We start from the raw sequence: 22,757 nt of genomic DNA, 5'->3' as shown, positions 1-22,757 counted from the left end.
ATATTAGTCTAAGCAATGCTGGTTGTTTACTTTTTTGGTTAACATTTGAAATTAAGGCTTGTAAGAGATAAAATTCAAGTAGGTGTTATAATAGAAAGCATTAGGTGTGAAGGGTCTTTTATCTGGGAAATGGAAGACAGTGAGTTGTTCCAAGGACAGTTATTTCTTAATGGGTGAGAAGGTTGGTGAAAGTTGTAGAAAAGTGTGTAAAAGGTTGTTAACGGCTACAAAATTTTGTGAAAGTTTTGAATTTAGAAAACTATATATTCTGCCCTAGCCTCTTTGACTCAGTGGGTAGAGCATGAGTCTGGAGACTGAAGGGTTCTGGGTTCAATTCCGGCCATGGGCATGTACCATGGCTGCAGGCCCTGCCTGGGTTGGGGTGTGTGCTGGAGGCAACCAATTGGTTTATCTCTCTCACATTGATGTTTCTCTCTCTCTCTCCTATTTCTCCCACTCTCACTGAAAAGCAATGGAAAAATATCCTCAGGCAAGGAGTAAAAAGAAAAATTCTTGCCTTTTCTCTGTAAGAAGTAGTAATTCCAATTCTGTGCATGGTCTTTATGTGATATGTGTTCATCTGTTCATGATGTGTGGTGAATTGCCAGCCTCTGTCTAGCATTACTAGGATATAATCTTTTATTAACCCAAAAAGAGAAAATAGTTACATAAATAAGCAGAATTCTATAGTCTGGACAAAATATTTAATATTAAAACTGTTTTGAAGTTTGATTAATGTATTTTAGAGTTATTACCATAAAATGTGTTTGTTTTACCAAAATGGACAAAAAATTATGATATAAACTTTTAGTTAAGTATATTTGACAACCTTCCCCAACTTTAAATTTTAAGAGACTTTTTCACTAAGAGATGACTAAGTTATTCCAAAGGGCCCTGGATACCTCAAGGATTTATTCTCCCTCCTTATAAAAGGGACATTTTTTAACTAAATTAAGCATATTGAACATGCTTGAAATTACATGGGAACTTTTGCCAAACAAAAATAAGAACTGCTCTGTTTGTGTACTTATATTTTTATTAAAATAAATGTTCTAAAGAGTTCCACCTGCTCTAGGAAGGAACGTACAAAGATTCAAAGCCAAGTTCAAACAGGAAACTCTTAGGGTAACAGGTGACCTGTCAGAGACACCAGGCAAGCCAAGAGTGATGGTTCCCTGTGGGGACATCCCGCAGTTGTACTCCCGATATTTGTGGTCCACACATTGGGAGTTTATGAATTATTTCCAGTGCTCAAAACACACTTCCAATAAGCCATAAACAATGTTTAGAATATTACATATTATTTGTGCTTTATATATTAAAATTGTGTATTGAATCTCAATACATACACACAGACAGATATGGACTTCATATTATTCTCTATGTTATGTCACAGTAATTATGATTTACCAAAATTTATTCTCTTGAAATGTTATCTCTTACAAAAGACAAAAGATTTTATCTATTGCATTATAGTCAAATCTCTAACCATGCCGCTTTGTCATTCATAGACAGTCACTGTGTTACCCTCATGCACTGAGAAATATGTTACATCTCTAGAGAAATCCATGAAAAGGGCCCTGGCTTACTCTAAATTACAGGATTATAAGCAGGTCAGATCTCTGAACTGAGTGAAGATTTATAGAACTCTAAGGAATAACTGAATTCCTGACAATACTGGCAAATAATCAGGATAAACAAAAAAAACTGGTGATGGGACTAAATCAACTGACGATTATTATTGTTCTTATGACTCTGTTTTAAATATTGCTGATTTTAAAACCTTTTTGTTTTCCAAATATAAGGAAAACTAAAAGCAGACATTCTACATTGTCATCAGTGACTCACTAACTAGGTTGTAGGGACCGATAAATTAGTAGCAGTCATTTCCCAGTCCTCCCAGGAGGTTTTTGTCCATTGAGAGACAGTAATTGAAGACTCTCTCCAACAGTGTTCAAAGGGACTGCACCTTATCAGGGGCCTAACGGCCAATGGACACGGGCCCCGTCTCTGACACTCGCCCCCATCTACATGATCAAAGACTTTTCAAGGTCGAGAAGCCCCAGACCAGGGAGGCAGACAGCTCTCCCGACGAGGGCTGTATGCTCACAAATTACTGCTGCCCAAACCTTGTTCTTGTAGCACCGAATTGTATTGGTTAAATGTACATAAAATGATTTTTATATTATTATTATCTCCTTCTAGTTTCCTGATGGAAGCAATATCTGTCTCCCTTATTAGATTTTAACTTGGGAACCTGCTGATTTCTCCCACCTACTAGACAATGATATTCTGATGATCGGTTATGAAAATGAAATAGTAGTGTCTTAATTCATCTGGCTGAACATATGATAAGGTACACGTGACAGTGGGTGAACAAGGAAAACATAATTAGCTTAATAAAAATTATGATACTACATGTAAAGGGTTTTCAGTTGTCTGGGTTGCTTATTGCCCTCAGACCCTCCTTGCCCTTGTCTAGTGTTAGACATGTTCTCTTCCTAAACGGTGTTACTGGTTCCATACAGTGGCTTTTGTTCCTGGTATGTAAATGTGATTTTTGTTTTGTTCTGTTTTTAAACATATTGTTATTGATTTCAGAGAGTGGAAGGGGAGAGAGAGACACACATCCACTGATTGCCATCCGCACATGCCCCTACTGGAGCCTGGGATGGATCCAGAAATGGAGGCACATGCCCTTGGCTGGAATGGAACCCAGGACCCTTCAGTCCAACGATGCTCGAGCCACAGAGAGAAACCAGCTATAGCTGAAATTATATCTTTTTAACTAAAAGCAGTTTATGCTCGGTAGTCATCGCCTATACTGGCTTCTTCCCCAACAAAGGCCAATCTTTACTTTAACTGAGCCTGTCTATTGTCATTTTGCATCTACGATAACGTATCTTAGAAATTTCAAAGTAGTTTTCCTTTTTCCCAAGCCCTCAAAGCACAGGCACTGCTCTGCAGAGACCACAAATCCCCTCATTGCTATTAAATTAAATATTACAAAAGTCTCCCTTTTAATATTCCTAAAAATTTGGGGAGAGCAACTTTACATTTGGTCTGAAGGAGGCTGGACCATGGGAATGAGTGGGGGGGGGGGCAGGGACAGGGACCTAGTTTCCTCTGGAAATTGGACTCTAGGAGAGATCTCAGGGGAGTAGCAGGGTGGCTTCTGGAACCGGGGGCCCCTTTGCCCGCATGGGGTCCTGGAGTTTGGGTGAACTCGGCACCTACACTCCCCCTGACCCTGTGCTGCACACTTGTGGATGTGTGAGGCACCTGTGCCTCCTGCAGGGGGATGGAGTTGAGGTCACCATCTGTCAGCTCCTGTCGGTTGTCCTGTGGGGAGCTCTGTAAAGACAGTTCCCAGTCACCAGGCAGAAAGCCTCAGAGCCCTGCTTTTGCGGGTTCCAGACCCCTGTGACCCTCCACTCCAGACACACACACCATGGTCTGCTCAGACTTCCACTGGAAAGGCAAAGGTCTAACAGCCTGAGGGCCCAAGGATCCCACTGGCACAGATCTGAGGCCCCTTGGGAAGCCCCTCCCCACCCGCCTGCCCTGTCCTGGGGTGTGATTGTGACAGGACCTCTAGGTAATCCAGCGCCCAGAAACCTGTTCCTGCACCAGCGGGTGTGTGAGTTGCACAGGGATGGCTCACAGAGGCGGCCTGGCCTGGATTGGTCTCCCCCTGGCTGCCCTGTGTTACGTCAGGCGATCTTCTTGAAAATGGCCAGCGACGTCGGGGGTGAGGGTTGACCCAATGTCGGCAGACACTAGAAGAACTCTCTCTGCGGGGTCTCTTGAAGCAGGAGCCCGATCACTGGGAAGACAGCAAGAGAACGTCTCGCACTCTCAAATGTCTCTCGCCAAGCGAGGTGGTTGTTGGGCTGTTGCTAGAAATTGGGTGCCTGGTAACCGGGGTTCCAAGTTCTATTGGGAAGTGACCTCACTTCCTGGGATCAACTTCCCTGGGTCCCCTCATCTAATAATAGCTCTACAGACAGTCCTGGGGGCCGCCAAGCCACGCCCGGCCGGGCTGCCTTGTTTCCAACCCCACCCAAGGCCATTACACCTGGAGTGTTGGTGTGCGTGCGCGTGGGCACAGGCCACTGCTCTCATTCTGGATCCAGAACAGAGCGGCCCCCACGTATGGAGGAACAGGCGGCAGCTTCCCAATGCGTCAGGATTTCCAATTACTAAACCACTGGTTGGGCTTCTAAATAGAATGACTCCTACTGGACTAGTAACTGAAGTAAACACATTCCCCAAACAGTGTGAAGGGAGGGCTTCGCCAGCTTGCAAACAGGGTGCCACAGGGTCCACGTGAGTGGGGATGAAGGATCGAGGTTCTGCAAAAGCAATGGGGAAACTGTGACCTCGGTCAAGGACAGGTATAACGTCTATATGCCCTGACTTGGAAAAAGCCCAGATGCAATGCAAATAGAGCATCTGGTTGGAAATCCTTGTCACCTGCTCAATAAAGCAGGAGCCCAGTCAGCGTCACCCTCGCAGCCCTGCGTTAGGGAGGCCCCATATGCACTTGAAACTGTAGCACCTCCAAGGGTCTGCTCTTCAGACTCTGTCTTACCTGGAGGACGCCAGGCCTTAACCCTGCAGGGCCTGTCAGCAGAAACCACCTGCAGACTCAGATGGGAGGTGACAGCGAGGGGGTCTGCTCGGAGGACAGCACACTGGCTCATCCCAGGGAAGGTGGCTCTGGCTGAGGGGGCCTATGGCAGGTGGTGTCTCAACTGCACCCGGCTGGGGCCCAAGTTGCAGGAATGGCAAGTGCCTGTGGACCCACAGTGGGAAAGTGGAAGAGGAGGACTGGGGGATCGAGACCCAACAAAGCTGAAGGGCACAGCCTCCAGGCATCACTGAGCTCCCCACAGACGCCAGGAACATGACATGCAGGAGGAGGCCGCTCCTCCCCGTCACCTGAGTTCCACACCCACACCTCGGGCTGCACCTGACGGGTCCACCCCACTTCACCTCTCTGGCTCTCCCCTAAGAGGTGGTTGAAGTAACTCCCCAGGAACCTCCACCACCAGCAGAGACCTGGATCCCGGCCTGGCCCTCGGTCTCAGGGTCTCCTCAGCCAAGGCCCAGGCGCTCACGGGCTCGCTCTCTCCCAATCCTTCTCTCTCCTGGCTGCCCACCCCTTCCTGGGAGAAACACCTGCTCCAAGGGGGAGACTGACCTGGGGCTTCTCCCACAGCAACCAGTAGCCTGTGGTCAATGAGGCCACGAGAAAGAGAGTGGCACCGGCTCCCAGACACACCCAGCTCTGTCTCAGCTTCTACGGGCCACACACAGGCTGCAGGGATGGAGGCGGCCCTGGGCCTGCTGTCAGCAGATGGGGAAGAAGTTTCTCGCACAGAAGCAAACAGATGTTGGGAGTCCCAGAGATATGGGGCCACAGAGCCGATTTCTACCAGGACATCTTCAAGGAGCTAGAGTCGGCCGCTAGAAAAGTGCTCCCTCCACCAGCACGAAATGCCCGGCGGGTCCAGGACCCAGCGCGGCCCCACCCCAGGTGCAGCCCCCTGTGGGCTCCCCACCACAGCACACTCTCTGCCTCTCAGGCCTCTGAGGACCCAATACCCAGATGCCCCCTTGCCCAACGCTTGCCTCTGCAGACAAAACGAAGCTAACAAATGACCCAGGCATAGCACATCGGGGGGCAGGAGCAGGGAGGCTGGAGGAATGAGGCCTTGTCCAGAGATGGGACGTGCTCACAGGGTGTCCTGGTGAAGAAGCAGGCAGAGCTGTGGCCAGGTTGGGACACTGGGAGAGATAGCTGGTCTGGTGGGCAGGTGGCCAGTGGAGCAACAGGCCTGCAATGGTCAGAGCAGTGAACGGCACCCCAAAACTGCTAGGACAGGAGCCTTCTCCAAGACAGAATCGAGGCTTTCCCTGGAGAAGACAAAAAGGGAGGGTAATAAAATGCTGGGGGAAGGAAGGAAGGGAGAACGCAGGTGCCCATGGCCATCACCCTGCATATCTCAGGACAGGAGGGTGCCCCACACAGGATGCCCGACATCAGACTGCCTGAGGAGTTGGGCATGCACATGAGTCTGGTGAACAGAGGCATCTGGAGTACAGGATGGGAGCTGGAGGCGAGTGTCAGCATCCCCATCTTCTCCTGGTTTCCATAGATCCAGTTTATATGAAATGGGCTCAGCTCTGCCCCTCTCCTTGGTTCCAACTGCCACTCTCACCCCTGGAGTCCCTTTGCAGGGTGGGAATTGAGAAGGGTCTCTACTAACTTCACCAGCACAAGCTCAGGCCTTGAGGGGAGCTGGGCCCAGGCCCTCATCAGTTGCAAACGACATGTTTCTCCCCTGTGGCTGGGAGCAGAGGTCCTCCCTCAGGTTGCTCTCACAATGTTTAGGGCACTGAGGCATCTCTGGGAGGGCACAGCTCATCCCAGAGCCCTGGCCAAAGACATAAGGAGGGAAAGGTGGCCGAGAGCAGAAAGGCAAGGGGACAAACTGAGGACACTCCCTCCAGGGGAGGAAAGCAAACTCTACATTACGGCCCCTCAACCCAGCTACTCTGGGGCAGAGAAACCAACTCAGTGAGTCTGGGCCAAATTATCAAACAACCTTCCCATCCACACCTGAGGCCACCTGCTTCCTTCCCCATCCTGGGCCCCAACACAGAGGCTTCAGAAGAGGCCACTGACCCTCCCCTGCTGTCAGGATGTCAGGTTAGCAGGCCATGAGGCCACAGTAGAACAAACACTTGACTCACCTTTGACAGGCGAAGGACTCCTCTTCCATATTAGTGAACCTGTTTCAAGAAAAATCCATACAAGAGTTTTATAAAACTAGACAAAACAAACCCTACTCATTGTAACTTCTGTGCACTCAGCTCTCAACTCTCTGGTGAGCTCAGGAAGGGACCAGAGGCCCAGTAGCAAACTGTTCACAACTCATATCTGTGTGTCCAAGGATGTGGCTCTAACATAGGATGTGGGACGGAGGTGGCTGGCGACCCCAAGGCTGATGCCTTCGCCATGCGGGACCAACAGTATTACCCCAGATCTAAGCAGAGCTTTCCTTCCCCAGCTGCGATGTGTCCCCAGAAGGAGGGCTGGCTTTCTGAGGAGGTTTGCATGTGGGATGCGGGAGGCTCCACCTGCCACCCCCAGACCTCTAGGTCCTTACCGCACTGGAGCTTGCATGGCTAAGCTTATCAAAGAGGAACTTCAGGTTTGACCTCGGGGAATTTCTGCTCTTGGCATCTAGGAGAAAGAAGAAAGTCTATGAAAGAGAGCGTTTGGCTGTAGAGGTCAGGAGCTGCTGAGGGGGACTGGGCAGGGAGGCCAGGAAAAGGGGTCCTCCCCTCCACCAGACACTCTAGCTGACTTGCACCAATTCACAAGACCCAACTCTTAAATTTTTAGAAATGTTGTGAGCTGATTGTTAGACACAGTCATTTAAAATTAAATTATATAAGCTTATAATTAAATGATACTCATCAAAGTTAATAAATACCCAGAAGTCATCACTTCCTCATTATTTCACTAACTTTTACTATTACCTATTCTTTTAAGGTTATTTACGTCCATTGTTTCTGTTAGTTCTTCCCAACCCCATGTCACATTGGCCACCTGAGATCAGCAAATGTTACAAATCAGCTTGATCTACTATTTTCCTGTCTAGACTTCAGAAACTATTGGAGAAAACAGTAGTGATACACGTTAAATGTGAAAATGTATTGTGTCTAGGGCATTGTGAACAGCACAACAGACTGAGTAAATATTCTTCCAGTATTTGAAAATGATTCAGATTCTGCAGAGAAGTGGCTCATGGCACTGACAAAATAATGTCAATCCCCATTCATGTCGGGATTTGCATCCTTAAGGTGGCTATGGATATGAAGTTAGGCAAATAATTAGTAAAAGTGTTTTTGTGAGCACCAATTGGCTATATGGGATTTAGAGTAAAGACCATTGTATATTTTACCATTATTTGTAAATTGTGTTCTTTGAATCCTTTATATCAGTAAAATTTACAATAAACCTATAAAGTCGTGTGGCGGGGGGGCGGGGGGGGCGGCAGTCTGGGGACAACAGGAGAGCCAGTTGTTAATCATTTCCCAGGACACCACTGGCAGGGTCCGGGGGGACACACCTAGCTTTCTGATTTTCCTCTGGCCCAGGGAGAGAACCTACAGCTCAGCACACTGCACCTGGAGGCCATTGATTTACTCCTGGTGCTTCAATCGAGTGGTTCCTCCCAGTGCCATGAGCACGTACCGGTGTGACCTGCCAACCCCTTCTCAAGGTCCCTGGGAGCCGGTGTGAAAAGATCAATGGTCAGGGCATGTGAGATTATGGAAGGTGCATGTCAGGCCCTTCCAGGTCACCTCCCTCCCCTCAACCCTGTCTCTCTCCAGTCAGCTGAACAGCCTAAAACATGTTTCCAGACCTCTGCAGGCCAGGGTGGGCCTCTGGTACCCAGAACAGCTTCCTTGGGGCTAGGGGTGGAAGCCGGCCCCTCAGCATTAAATACTATCAGGGAGAGGGACCGGTGGTGCAGGAAGCACCAGGCAGGAGTTACCAGGCCCGTTCCAAGTGCCCTTATGTCCTGGGTGACCTTCAGCAAGTCACAGACACTCTCTAAACTTCCTTTTACTCAAAGCTTTACTTATTTTTATATTGAATACCAAATAGGTGCTAAGCTTGGTTCCCAATACTTTCACTCATTCCTTCCATCGTTAATGAAGCCTTGCTTTTTTAAATCCATGAATTTGTATGGCTACCCCACTTCACAGATGAGGAAACTGAGACTCAGAGAGGCCAGCCTGTCAATCGTGTAGCCAGGATCTCAGCCCAGCTCTGCAGCCGCCCAGCCAGGGGGAGCTGAGAGAGAGGAAGCACCTGAACTGGCCCTTCCTGTGTCTCCACTGAGACTACTTTCCTGCCTCAGCCTATGGACGTTCTGGGCCAGATAATTCTTCATTGTGGGGTCTGCTGTACATTGTAGGATCTTAGCAGCATCCCTGACCTCTGCCCACTGGATGCCAGCAGCAACCCCTCCCGCAATCATGACAATCAAAAAGACATTTTGTCCAGACATTGCCCCACGTGCTCTGGGAAGCAAGCTCACTCCCAGGTGAGGTCCACTAATTATACTATCGGTCTGCTCCTGTCACTGGACAAACACCTAGGTTAACATTTGTAAGTTTCTTACAAGCAAACCTCACACAACCACCTCCGCTCTGCTCCCCTGGGTCTCCCTCCCTTCCTGTCCCGGGCGCCCCTCCCCGAGCTCAGCACTTGGGGGTCGCACTGGGGCGCCGCCTGCTGGGGGAGGGACTGTGCGGCTCCCTGTCCGCTCCGCCCCGTGGGAGGAATTTCCAGACCCACAGTCCCGAGGGTGCAGCCCCGCTGGTGCCGCCCAGGGGCTCCTGGTCCCCGCTCTAGAGAGGGGTGAGTGGCCCCGGGGGGTCTGGCCGCACAGGCGGGGTTTGGGGAAGGGGGCAGGAGACCTGGGTCCTGCAGGTCCTGCCCGGATTCCCCGCTATCAGGCGGGGGCTTGTGAGTCGGGGCTGGAAGCAGGAGGGGGGCTGGGGGAGCGGACGCTGAGCGGGGTTGGGAGGCGGGGGAGGCGCCCCTAGTGGCTGGGCAGTTTGGCTAACACCTGACCCCTCCGGGATGTACAGGGAGGGGGAATTCCCGCCTTCCCTATCCTGTGGGCTCAGTGGGCAGCTCTGCCCATCGCCTCCTTCCCACTAGCCTGGGTCCCCAAGGTCACTGGGTGGGGGGTCAGGAGCCCACCCTGCGCCCAGGCATTTGTGCTCCATTGTCCTGTGTAAAAAACGCAGACAGGGCATTGCTGGACATTAAGGAGTGTCCGGCAGAAAGACACCCCAGGGGGGATTTACGGAGGCTCAATTCCACACCCTGAGCTTGGGGGGCGCCCCAGGGCCCGGGCAATTGGAAACCCCATGGGTGGCAGAGGTGGGAGCAGGCTGTGCACCTCCCGACCCCGGTCCCTGTATTGTACCCCATCTTGGGGCGCCCTCGAGGCCCTGCGGGGAACAGGCGGGGTGCGGGGACCCAGGGGGATGGGGAGATGACAGGGGATGACAGGGACAGGAGGGCGCCAGGGGACCCAGGGAGGGCGCGGGGGACGGGGAGACTCTCTGTCCCCTGTGCAGAAGCCGGGATGGTGCATGGGGACCAGTGCTCCTCGGGGCTGCGCAACAGGAGGGCCGGGAAGCGCGCAGGGCGGGCGCAGCGCACAGGCGGCCCTATGTACCCCCTCGAGTCCGCTCCCAACAGTCCAGGCGGGGCACGAGGGGCGGGGCCTGAGCGCAGGCGCGGGCGTGCGCGGGCTCTCGGGGCCGCGGGGGGGCTGCCTGGCCTGGCGCCTGCTGAGAGGGGTTGCGTGACCTCACCCGTCGGGCGCTCCGCGGGCCGTGATTGGGCCTCAGGTAGTGAGCGCGTGCCCGCCCAGCCAATCCGCTGCGACGGCGGCTGCCTCCTCTGAGCGTGGGGGAGCGCGGGGCGGGCCGGCCGCAGCTTCCTCGCCGCCAGTAGACCAACCCGCCGCTCTCTGGGCCTTTCCAGCCTCGCATCCTCCGGCTGTCCGCGCCGCCGCCTTCCGCGTGCTTGGCCTGCCCGCCGCCCGCCTGCCGCCTCCACCACGGCCTCCACCGCCGCCGCGTGTCCGTGGCCCGGCCGCAGCCCCAGGCCGCCGAGGACCGGGAGTTCGATCTGCGCTGCCTGGACCTGGCCCGCGCGCCCTCCGCGCTCAACACGCCGGTGCCCGTGAACCTGTTCGCTACCTGGGACGTGGACGGCTCCAGCCCCAGCTGCGTGCCCAGGTATGTCGCGCCCACTGGCTGCTTTCTTCCCGCCCACCTGCCGGCCGCCGGCCCCACCTGGGCCCTCGCGCCCGGACCCCCACCCTGGGCTGCCCACCCGGTGTCGCCATCTGGGAACTGCCCCCTCACCAGCCACCCAGGGCTCCGCCGGGACCTCAGGCGCGGGCCCCGGCGTCTGTGCCCCTCCTTGGGCAGCCACACGCGGCCCCTGCGAGTAACCCCTGAGCACGGAGGTGCCCCAAGCCCACATCTCCTGGGCTGTCCCTGGCACTCACCCGGGTGTCTGCCAGCGGGCGTCCTTGCTCCTGCCTAGTGATGTGCACGCGAAGTTGACCTGGGTGTCTCCTCCTTCCACTGGGTACCCCGTCTTTCCTTTTGCACCCCACCACACTGTGAGGTCTGAGCGAACTCAGGTCCGGAGGACACAGGGACCTGGGGCCATGTTTGTATTCCTTCACGCCCGGGCCTTCTTCATCCCTGTCCTGGGGTCTGGGCCTTCCCGCCTGCCCTCTGGTTGGTGCCAGGGCCCTTTCCCCGTGTGCACTGTGCTTGGTAACTTAGAGACATCTACTTGCATAGAACCACTACTCTGAGTCCTGCTGTTAATTTTGTCATCGCAGAAGACACTGCCCCCCAACTTGGGGAAGCCCCTTCACCCGGTGGTTAAAGCTGGACCAAGCTTATCCGCAGGCCAGCATTGTGGCCAGCTCCTCCACTCAGACTCCCAACTTCCCCATTTCTCCCATTGGCTCCTGGCTCTTCTGGTTTGTTCCCCATTCTGTTGTTCTGCTGATGAAGCTTCAGGCTGAGGGGGAGGGACATGCTCTTGCCCCAGGGCCTGGTTCTAGAATAGACAGCAGGCTGCAGGGGCTGCGGGGTGGGCTGCGGGAAGGAGCTCTCCCTGGGGAGACCTACTGGCCGGGACCTCAGGAGTGACACCCTGGCACAGAAAGTGGCTGGTGTGCAGCGTGGCGGCCACGCACTCTACCACTCTCCTTAAGAAGGTGTCTTGGAGTGAAGTGTTGGGGGTGCAGAGGGTTTGCATTCCTGGAGTGCAGGGCCCAGAGCTCAGGGTCGTGGTGGTGCTGAGGAGTTGCCCCCCAGTCTGACCTCTCCTTTTCCTGTTTTGGCAGCTGCCCCGGTGGGCAGTCCCACAGCCAGGGGTCATCCTGGACCCTCTGCCCTCCCCCCACCTGGGCAGGCTTCTCCTGTCTGTCTCTCTGCATTGTCATCAGAACACCATGGACCTTTGCAAGGCTGTGTTCAATCAGCGCTCCTGTCATCTGTGCTTGCCCCCTCCTGGGCATGTGCACATAGGCATGTTGTAGTCTACCTGTGCTGTGCCTCTCCACCACCTTCCTGGGCTCCACAAAAGACCATGAAGGTTTAACTGGGAGAGGGGAAATGCAGGAGAGGCCAGGGCTGTATGGGGTCTGCCCCCCGTAGAGCTGCAATAGGAAGCCCACTTGGTGTGCATGTGGGGATGTGGGGCTGCTCAGCACCGGGTGTCGGGGAGCTGCTGTTGGAGTGGTCAGGAACAGAGTTGATGGTCAACTGCACTGAACGTGGGCTCTGCTGAGTCCCCCTCGCTGCTGCCAGAGGTGGTCCCTCCAGGGTGGTCTTAGTTGTGCCCTGTGGGGACTTGTGTGCAAGGGTCATGTTTTCTCTGTTCTCTGTTGTGCCTGATCTCTAAGTGTCTGAGTGGTGTCGGTGCTGATGTCTGTCGCTGCTGCCTGGTGCCCCATCAGAAGGCAGCCTGCTTCTGTTGGGACCTGTGGCTTGTTTCCAGATTTGGGCCAGTGACGATCTTGTTGCCCTCGGCATTCGGTCCCTGTCCCTCACATCCACCTACTGTGGGTGGGTGGGCAGGCCTGTTGTGAACACCTGTCGGCAGTGGGGTTTTGGGGGGTGTGCCCAGCGTTACTACTAGGCAGCTCCCCAGGGTGCTGTGCCAGCTCCGGCCCCCTCGGGCATTTTTGCTGGCACGGCCTGACTTTTAATTTTTGCTCGTCTGGTAGGTGTGATGTGTTGTGGTTTTCATTTGAATCTCTCTGATTCCTAATGTAGGCCACTTAGTCCACTTGTCTGTCCTCATCAGTTAAATGTTTTCCTTTCTTTTACCAGGTTTGCCTCCTTTCGCTGAGTTGGTCTCAGCAGCTTGTTTGAGGGGTGGAAACCCTGTTTTGCCTAGATGTGTTGGGGCCCCTCTTCGGATGAGGTGGCATTGGCTGCACAGCCTGTGATGCTCCCGAGGTCTGAGCCTCTTCAGTCTCATTGTCAACATCGACTCCTTCCTGCTCTTCCCTCTTGGGTGGCAGGGTGGTTCGGTTTTGTGTATTTTCTTGTGGTGACACAGGGTTCCTCCCTGCTGGCCCCGAGCCTCCTGCACCAGGGTCCACCCTCGCCCGCCTCGTGTCCCTTGTCCCTGTGCTCCAGCAGGGTCTGGGTCACTTATATAGTCCCTTGCACTTACCGCCGCTGAGGGTCACAAGTTAATTGTTAGTTTCTGAGGTCGGACATATGTTTGCATCGTACTGTCCCTGTACACATTTTAAAAATATATTTTGATGTTTTGAGAGAGAGAGTGAGGGAGAAAGGGAAACATCGATTTGACAGAGAAACACCCATCAGTTGCCTCCTACACGCACTCCAACTGGGATCGAGACCCACAACCTGGGCATATGCCATGGCCAGGAGTCGAACCTTCGACCTTTCAGTGCACAGGCCGACACTCAATCCACTGAGCCCCCTGGCCTGGGTGTTCCCACACAGTTTTCCCCAACCTCCTTTATGTCCCATCGCCCATTGAGGGAGGTCATAGGGGTTCCATTTACACACACAGAAGGGTCTTCGGCTGGAGGTGTGGATGTTGACAGCTGCATGCCCATCGGCCACCCCAGCAGGCCAGAAGGTCTGCATCTCGGCTCAGCACCCCAGCATGTCCCGCCTGTCTCACCTGTCCAGGGACTTCAGGTGCCTGGCTGGAGGGGGCTCTGGGGCCTGGCCTTGCCCTGTCTGCACTGTAGCCCAGGGACTCTTCCTTTTCCCTGCTGCAGGCCATCCCGTTGGAGGAACAAGACACACTCTGTTTAAACCTGCTGCTGGTGGTAGGCGTCTGGGTTGTTTCCAGGTCGGGGCTATTGTGTTCAGAGCTGCTATGACCATTCGGCACAGGCTGTGGGAATGTGTCTTCTCTTCAGCAAGAACTGGCCACAGGGCTGGTGGGTGGCTGTCAGCGTCATAAGAAACTGCCCCATTTTTCAAAGTGGTGGCATCACCATCCGCTGCCTCCAGCTATATTACCTTCCTTGTCAGCATCTTTTTTATTTTTATTTTTTTTTAATCCTCACATGAGGATATTCTTTCCATTGCTTTTCAGGGAGCATGGAACGGAGAGAGAGAAACATTGATGAGTGAGAGAGACACCCATTGGTTGCCTCCTGTAGGTGCCCTGACTGGGGCCAGAATTGAACCCAGGACCCTTCAGTCTGCAGACCGATGCTGTAACCACTGAGCCAAACAGGTCAGGGCTCATCATCTTTGTAATTCTAGCTCTTCTGATGGTTGTGTGATGGTTGCTCCTTAGGGTTTTGTTCTGTGCTTACTGTGAATGGACACTGAATGCAATCAGACACTTACCAAATTGACCTCACGTGATGCTCCTTTAGTTGCTGATCTGGTAATTACGTACATGGGTTTCCTGGTTTTAAACTGGCCTTCTGTTCTTGGAAGCATAACTGCATCTCGTGCATTCATTGGTGGGCCTTAGGGTATAGATGTCTGTTCAGGCGTCTGTGTCTGGGGTTTGTGATCCCTGTCATCTGCCCATGTCGGATTCTGGTGCCGGGACAACTTGTGGAATAAGTTGATGACTGTGTCGTCTCTCATTGAGCCACAGTGTCATTTGTGTAAAATCGTAATTGTGTGTCCCAGGAGTGTTTGGGAGAAGTCACCTATAACATAGCCTGAGCCGGGAGTTGCTTTGTGGGAGGTTTGCCCCTGGATTCGGTTGCTTTGGTTGTAGAGCATGTTCTCGGTCCCTGCGGGTTACTTTCAGAAATTTGTCTAGGAATTTGACCACTTTGTCTAGATTTTCAAGTTTATTGGCATAAAGCTGTTTTTGAATCCTCAGCTGAGGGTATGTTTATTGAATCGAGAGAAAGGGTAAGGGAAGAAGAGAGAGAAATATGGATGTGGGAGGGAAACATCGGTCAGCTGCCTCCCCATATGTGCCCAGGTCGGGGATCGAATCCGCAGCCTTTTTGACATATGGCCGATGCTCCAACCAACTCAACCACCCGTTCTGTTGTTTTATTTCTGAGGTATCTGCGGGGCCGGGATGTCCTCTTTAATCCCTACATTGACTCTTTCTGCAGGTAGACACCGCAATCGATCGGTCTCACCACGGGCTCATCAGCTTTTGAAATGAAATTAGTCCTTTATTGCCTTCCAGTTTTTTTTTCTCCTTAGGTTGACTTTGCTGCTCCTGCTCTAATTTCTTAGGATACACACACAGCTTATTGTCTTTCCCCCTTTCCTTGTGCAAATGCTTGTGTAGCTGCAAAGTAACGCTTTAGCTGCACCTCACATGCTTTTATGCTCCATTTAAAGTATTGTAACATTTTCCCCATGATTCTTTCTTTAATGTGATGAGATATTTCAAAGTTTCTTAACACCTTGCTGACCGGCTACTTAGTGTGGCTGGCTACTTTTCCGTCAGCAAGGGGCTTAAAGTTACTTAAAATAAGTGCAGGCACAAGTTTTCCCATGACTGGTCAGCAACGTTTGGACACGGAAAACACATGCATACTCGTGACCAACCAGCAAGGTGTATCCAAACATACGGATTTTTTCCTGGATATTTTTCCAGTGTCAAATTTGTGGCTTGTCCATTTTCCATTATTGATTTCTGACTTAGTTATGTTGGGGTCAGAGATGATGGTCATTGTGACTCCAAGTCCTTCAGACATGTTGGACCTTCTCCGTGGCTGAGCTGGAGGTTGGTTCCCATGTGCGCTCTGCTCTGTTCTGTTCGTATTGACGAGGACGGGTCTTTGGTGTCTGCACTCAGTCAAGACCCCCGACGTTTACTGTGCCCCTCTGTCTGCATCCTTTGTGTTCACGTCTTCTCACTGACGGCAGGTTTGTCCACTTTTCTGGCGGCTCTGTGACTTTGAGACCAAGTTACCAGGTACACAGACGTTTAGAACTACACTCCCTTCCCAATGTGAGCCTGAGCGGCTGTGACTCCCGATCCGTGACGCCTTGTGTCTGGACGTGGACTGGACGGCAGCAGCTCTGTGCACTGCCCCTGGACAGCGCTGGCCTCACTCCCTTCCACCTGTCAGCTTCCCTGTGTCCTTACACATCTAGATGTGTCTGGTTACTTGATGTGAATTGAGATTCTGTTTTTACTCAGTCTGAGGATCTTTATTTTTTTACCCGGAACCTTCAGTCCTCTGTCATTTACCTAATTGGTGACAGAAGGCCCCACATCTACATTGCCATCCTGTGTGTTTTTCTTTGTCTCTCCTGATTTTGCATTGATTTTCTTACTCCATTTCCCTCCATTAGCTACAGGTGTCACTATCTCTGTCTTCAGTGGCTACTCTGTAAATGGTAATTTGTGTCCTGGTTGTTAAGTTGAAAAGTGAATTGTGTCTTTACTTTCTTCCTGGATGACACAGGGACTATGGTGCTTGCCATTCTGACCAGCCCCTTCATGTTTATAGGCTTTTGTTTAATGTGTGTGTTGTCATCTCCAAACTGGGGGCATATCCCTCTTCCTTCTGCATGAAAGTGCATCTTCAGGGTTTCCTTTAGTGAGAACCTGCTCTTTCAGCAGAAAACGATCAACCTCACTCCTGGGAGTGTGTCCTGGTGTGGAGTTCCAGGTGCAGGTCCCCTCTGCATGAGCAGGTGCTCTGCTGGCTGTGGAGTTCCAGGTGCAGGTTCACTGTCTGCACCTGGAGGATGCTCCTCCTTGACTTTGCTCTCGGTTTTTGCTGTTGAGAATAAGCATCAGACAGGTGTGACTCATTCGAAAGCCTATCCTTTGACCTTTGCGGCTCTGGGAAGCCCTTTCTGTCTGGTCTGTGTGTGGCTTCTCTTGTTACTGCCTGTGTCCATGTCCTAGGCTCTGGATTGTGGACGGGTCATTTTGATTAGTTCTGGGAAGTTCTCGGCCACTTCCTTCAGTTGTGTGTCTACTCTGTTCTCTGTCTCCCCACCTCAAGAACAACGACCAGACATGTGGAGCCTTCTCACTGGGCAGGCTCTGCATGTCCCTGGAGCAGTGGGCAGTTCTCAGCCCTTTCTCCCCAACTATCTGCATCCCATTGCCCCGCCAGTATGCAAGGCGCTGTGGCAGGCAGGGGCTTCGTTGAGGGGCGGAGTCCAGTACCCCTCCTTCTGCCCAGAGTTCCTGCAGAGTAACCTGTAGTTGAACAAAGATGTTGGGTTCAGGATGTGGAAATTGCTGATCTATTTTGAGGGTGTGTGTTTGGGAAAAGGGTGCTGGAGCTGAGGTTGGGCTGGCTGCATGCAGGGGCAAGTGAATCGGTGTGGAGTGCGGGGTTCAAGCTGGGTATGGTGTTGGTAGCCTTTGGGGGATGGGCGCTGCCCCAAGGGAGAGACTGAAGACATTGATTTGGGGTGTACCGCCTGTGGGCTGAGTGTGACTGGAGGCCTGGCTGTACTGCTACCCTCTGTCCATTGCTGTGCGCACTCCTGGGCCAGTCTGCACCTCCCTGGTGCTTGAACTGGGCATTGGTCTCTGTGGGACTCGTGCTGCTACAGCATCTCATCTTTGAGGGCCAGTTCACTGTCCTCATTTCCTGAATGCCCAGTGCAGGAGTGGAGTGTGTATGCCTGGTGGGCTCCGGCACATCGCTGGACAGTGACTCCACAGAGCAGCCCTGAAAGTAGCACTTGCTCGAATTCAGAGTCAGGTTCCTCCTGCCCCAGAGGTGGCACCATGGGTATGGCCGTGATCCAGGCGACTTGGAAACGGCATAGCGCACAGTGAGAACACCTCTGTCTTGACAATTGTCTGGAAGTCTACTTTGAGTTTCTGAGCATCTCCAGTGAACATCAGCCCTTGTTCACTTGAGGGAGCATTGCCCAGGGTGTAAAAGCAGTGCCTCCTGGCCTGGTGGTCATCACCTGGAGTCCAAATCTGCCATTGAGGGTCATCTGCAGGGCGAGTCCCCTGGGCGGGGCCTGGTAAATGAGGGTAGAGTGGGTGGTGGGAGATGCCAGGAGCCAGCCCTCTTTCTGAACCTGGCGCTCCCAGGTGATGGGCACTTGATACATTCACCTGGGCCCTGTGGGGTGGCAGCCGTGATCCAGTGGAGGGAGGTGCCTTGCTGCAGGTCCCCGCAAGGGACACGAGGCTGCCCATCAGCTGGGGTATCTGAGTTGAGGCCTGGGCTCGGGGCCATCTTTTGTGTCGGCCCCCCCTCCTACTTCCCTGCTCTTGACAGGGAGACTGAATGGGACATGCTGGGGTGGCTCCGGGTGACTGTAAAGGTCGTCCTCAGACACCTGGCACAGACAAGGAGTGACTCTGGGGGGCTGAGTACCTGTCCTGGGCCCAAGGGAGAGACATTCACTCCTGGTTTCCCTCTTTCCTGGAGAAGGCTCCCTGGAAAAGGCAGAGGCTGGCTGCTCACAGACATCCCTCCCCTTCCACAGCCTCAGGGCACACTCAGCACTTTGGCCCTGGACTGACTGACATTCCATCCCTCTGCCACCACCACAGGGACCCACGGGGGCTGGACAGCTGCCACGACCCTCCAATGCATCTCAGACAGTGCACTGGGCTCATGGTCACCCAAAAGCTGAGTCGTCTGCCTGTCCTGTGCCAGGGCTGCCTCTCAGTGGAGATGTGGGCCCGGTGGTGGGGGCAGGCACAGTGCAGAACCCTGAGTGTGGGCAGGTGCAGCAGCGTAGGTGGGAGGTCCCATAGCCACTTTCCTTAGGAATGAGAAAGTGTGGTTGCCCAGGCCCTTGGCAGGGTCCAGCTGGACTTCCTCCCGCACTCTCAGTTCTGCTGAGCTTCCTGAGGGGTTCCCTGTTCTGCATGTTAATGACCAGAGGGCCTCAGGTGTCACAGGGACCCAGTATTGAGCATCGCAGATGCTTTAGCTGTGGAAGTGACTTCACTCAGGACCTGCCATCACCTTCACACTGGATGAGGCACCAAGTGCTGTTTTCTTCTTGCCTCAGTCTCCAGGTCCCACCCCTGGGCAGTCTCTCCTCCAGCCTCTCAGAGTGGGGGCAGCAGGAGGCTGGGGTTTGCAGGGGTCCTGGGGTGATCCCTTGCCCAAACTGCCCGTCCAGACCTTCTCCTGGCCTCTTGCATGTCCTGTGCCAGGCTTGGCACTTACTTTGTTATTCAAGATTTGCTTCCTAGCTACTGTCGCTTTCCCTGCCTGGACAGAAGCCCCCAGAACCAGGCCCAGCTTGCTCTCCTCTGCCTGCTGCTCCCTCCAGCCAGCACCATCCACAGGACTCGACTGGTACGTGGTCGAGGGGGTAACACAGGCCCTCAGGAGGCCTAGGCAAGTCTGGGGTGCTCCGCCTTGCCCCGCCTCTGCAGTGCCACACACCAGGGGCCTGAATATCCTTGGGGGGCCTCTGGTGGTAGGCATGTGGCAAGGCCTCTGCTCCCTTAGGCCGGCACCCATTCCCAGGGCTCGTGTAGTGGCTATTTGAGATCCAGATAGCCCCTTTGTTTGGGGCACAGCGGAAGACACTCCTGCAGGGGCCTTCCCAGACCTGTAGCTCTGGTAACAGACGGGGCCTGTTGTACCCCTCTTTGGAGGTGAGCCTGCATTCCAGGGTGGGTTCATAGCCCAAATGGGCAAGAACCTCTGTAGTCAAACTATTACCCCTGGGACCTGGGTGGGTTCAGAGGGAAGTGAGTGCCCCCCCCACTTGTCTGCACTGCCACTCAGCATGGGGAGAGGAGGCTCCAGCCACACAGATGTCCCCTCAAGAGAGGATGGGCTGAGGCAGGATCCCAGATCAGTTGCTCAGCCACTCAGCACCCATGGACAGCACCAGGCAGGATTCTGATTTCAGGGTGGGAAAGCCAGGGGTCCCGACAGGGGACCGCTGTGCCCATGCAGGTGGTGGAAGTGACCTCTAACACCACCTTGGTGGGACCCTGTCCCTCACCAGTGAAGCCCAGGCACACAGGACCACCTTGTTGGGGTGGCCTGAGGGCCCTGGAGTGGCTGACAAGAGAGGCCCCCTCATCCCTGAGCTCCACAGCACATGTGGTTGAAGGGTGAGACGGCTGACAGCCAGGAGTCCCATCCAGGCTTCTAGAGGAAAGACCAGCTGCTGGTGAAGTGTGTGGTGACTGGATCCCAATTTTGAGAACACCGAGGGGTGTTATCAGTGATGCGTGTGGAGCTTGGTGGTCTGTGGCCACAGGAGAATCGGAGAGGAGGGGCCGGGAGGGGGGTGGCTGTCAGGGAGAGGTTGGGAGCTGGGTGGCTGGATGTGGCTGGTATCAGGGTTTGCGTGCTGTGTGGGGCTTCTGCTGTTTGGGTGCAGGCCAGGACGAATGCCATGTGTTTACAGGTGGGAGCAAGAACCTACTGTCCCCCCATCACTTGTTTTTCAGCATAGCAAATGTGGAGCCGGGGAGGCAGGGATGTGAGGGTGGCCCCTCGAATGGAGGAGAGAGGCCTAATGTCCCTGGACCTGGGCTGGCTGTGTCCAGCATCTCAGGTGCAGAGTGGCCAGGGGGTGGTAGTGGCAGAGCTTAGGGCTAGTAAAAGTGAAAATGGTGGTCCAGCCACTTCGAGGTGGCACAGCACTTGAGGGCAGCATTGTGGTTTCTCACCTGTGTAAAGCCTGTGACCCCCAGAGCCCAGCGTACAGTGGGCCTGCAGCCTTGTGAGCTGGGCTGAGGCCCTTGTAGACCCTATGTAGATGTCATAGAGATGCGTGGCAGCCCCCTTTCCCTGCCAGCCTTGTCTGCTCCCCCTCCGACTGCCTGCTGTCCCTGGTTCTGTCGAACCTTCCTTCTCACCTCCGTGTCTGACACAAGGTCACCTAGTGTCTCCCCGATGGCCATGCCCCCACAGCCAGAGGGGCCAGTTCTGCTCTGCCCTGACTCAGACCAGGAGAGGGTGCCTGAGAGGCTGCCCCTTCCCAGGTGCCCCAGGGTGGCTATGCTTGGCACATGTGCACTGGCTCTCTGGAGGATGCCGTGGGCCCTGCCTCCTGGTCCTCATAGAGTCCCACTACTGTGTTGACCGGGCTGGGTACTGGGTGTCCTTAGAAGGAAGCCTGGTTATTGCCAGTGTGGCCTGGGAATGTGCCTGAGACAGGCTGTACTGGGGTGAGGTGGGCCGGCTCTCTGAACCCTCAGGATAGCTGAATGTTTGTGGAGCCGGAAAATGGGGTTCCTGCTTCCAGGCCCATCCCCAAGCATCCCGCACTCCTCCTAACCCTCCCCTGTGCCCAATCAGAAGTTGGGGGAGGGACTGGAGATGGTAGACTGGCAAGAAGCCCAAGGAAGGCATTGCCTACACCCTGTCCAGGCTGACCCTAGGGCAGCTCCGGCCAGGCTCCCGATCTTCTGGCTGTGTCACCTGGAGCCGGGCCATCAGGGCCATCATTCGGTCTCCAAAGTCTGCAGTGGCAGGTATAGTCCACAGGCTGTTCAGCAGGGTCACATGGCCCTACTCAGGTGCTTTCAGGGCTCCCCAGCCTGTGTCTGGGCTTCCTGCAGTGGCTGCTGTCCTGCACCCAGCTTCCCAGCTGGGACTCTGTGTGTCTGCTAAATTAAGGCCCTTTTCAGGGGGTGGGGGATTCTCTCTCATGGGAAGGCCCTGGGCAGGGACCCTGTCCTGTCAGGGAGGTCATGGGGTTCCCTGCAGCGTTGGAGAGGTGTGCCTGCAGCCTGGGGCTGTGAGCTGGAGGCAGGTGACCTCTGGGGCTCTGAGTCACCCAAGTAGAGGGTGCAGGCCTGCAGTGGGGGTGTCCTGATGGCTGGGACCAGAGTGGGCGATGGCCCCTGTATAGCAGCCTCGTCACTCGCTGGCCGGAGCTGAGGTGATGGCGTTTTCCAGCATTGTCCACACAGCCCCTGGGAACCCGTCCCCCACAGACACACGTGGGTGCTGGGCTGACCTGGCTTCTGGTGGGGAACTGGCCCTTCCATGAGTCAGTTGGTAACTGACAGCCTTTCTCTTGCTGCTTTTAAGATTCTTTGTGTCTTTCGCCTTTGCCATTTTCATTTTGATGTGCCTTGGTGCCGGCCTCTTTGGGTTCATCTTGTTTGGGACTCTGCACTTTTTGGACTTGTGTGTCCTTTTTCTTCACCAGAGTTGGGAAGTTTTCAGTCATTATTACTTTTAAGGTTCTGTATCCCTTGCTCAACTCTCTGAGGGGAGGCCTGCAAATACCATCAGAGGCAGGGCTTAATTTAGCACAAATGCTTCTTTTCAGGCATCATTTGACTGCCCACCTAGTGCCATCAGGTGAGTTGGGCTCGGAAACCTGGTGACCCAGGTGCCGCCCTCAGACTGGAGATGCACCTTCGGGGCTCGGGCACCAACAGCTGCCTTGGGGAAACACGCCTCAGGCCCATGCGCTGCGCCGGCCCCACCCCTCCAGCTACATTCTTAGAAAAAGGAAGCGAGACCCCTCAGTGCGCCTGCGGGGATGGAAGCGCAGGGTGGACATTTGAAGAGTGAATGAGGCGTGTCGGGGGCGGAGCCGCGCCCCCGCAGTGGTTCCCTCTGCAGGAAACCCCGGGCTCGGAGGCGGGGCCTCTCAGCAGCCGCAGTGGCCGCGCCTTGTGCAGGAGGGTGAGCGAGGCGCTGCTGAGCCCGGAGTGTGCCCTGCACCGCAGGAGGAGGAAGCTGCTCCTGGGCATCGCGCTG

At 54.1% G+C, this 22,757-nt stretch overlaps 1 long non-coding RNA gene across 3 annotated transcripts in view; it reads left to right on the top strand.

Moving 5' to 3' along the window:
• Positions 1 to 10,745: 10,745 nt before the first annotated feature.
• The window catches only part of LOC148091714 (uncharacterized), a 28,478-nt gene continuing 16,466 nt past the window's right edge, over positions 10,746 to 22,757 (top strand). For all 3 annotated transcript variants that reach the window (XR_015715562.1, XR_015715561.1, XR_015715560.1), the window contains exon 1: positions 10,746 to 10,848. This is a non-coding gene — a long non-coding RNA (uncharacterized LOC148091714). The remainder of the gene's footprint in view (positions 10,849 to 22,757) is intronic.

Source organism: Miniopterus natalensis, chromosome 13, assembly GCF_054644295.1.
Source record: "Miniopterus natalensis isolate mMinNat1 chromosome 13, mMinNat1.hap1, whole genome shotgun sequence".
In the NCBI taxonomy this organism is placed as follows: domain Eukaryota; kingdom Metazoa; phylum Chordata; class Mammalia; order Chiroptera; family Miniopteridae; genus Miniopterus; species Miniopterus natalensis.
This window is presented reverse-complemented; position numbering and strand designations above follow the sequence as displayed.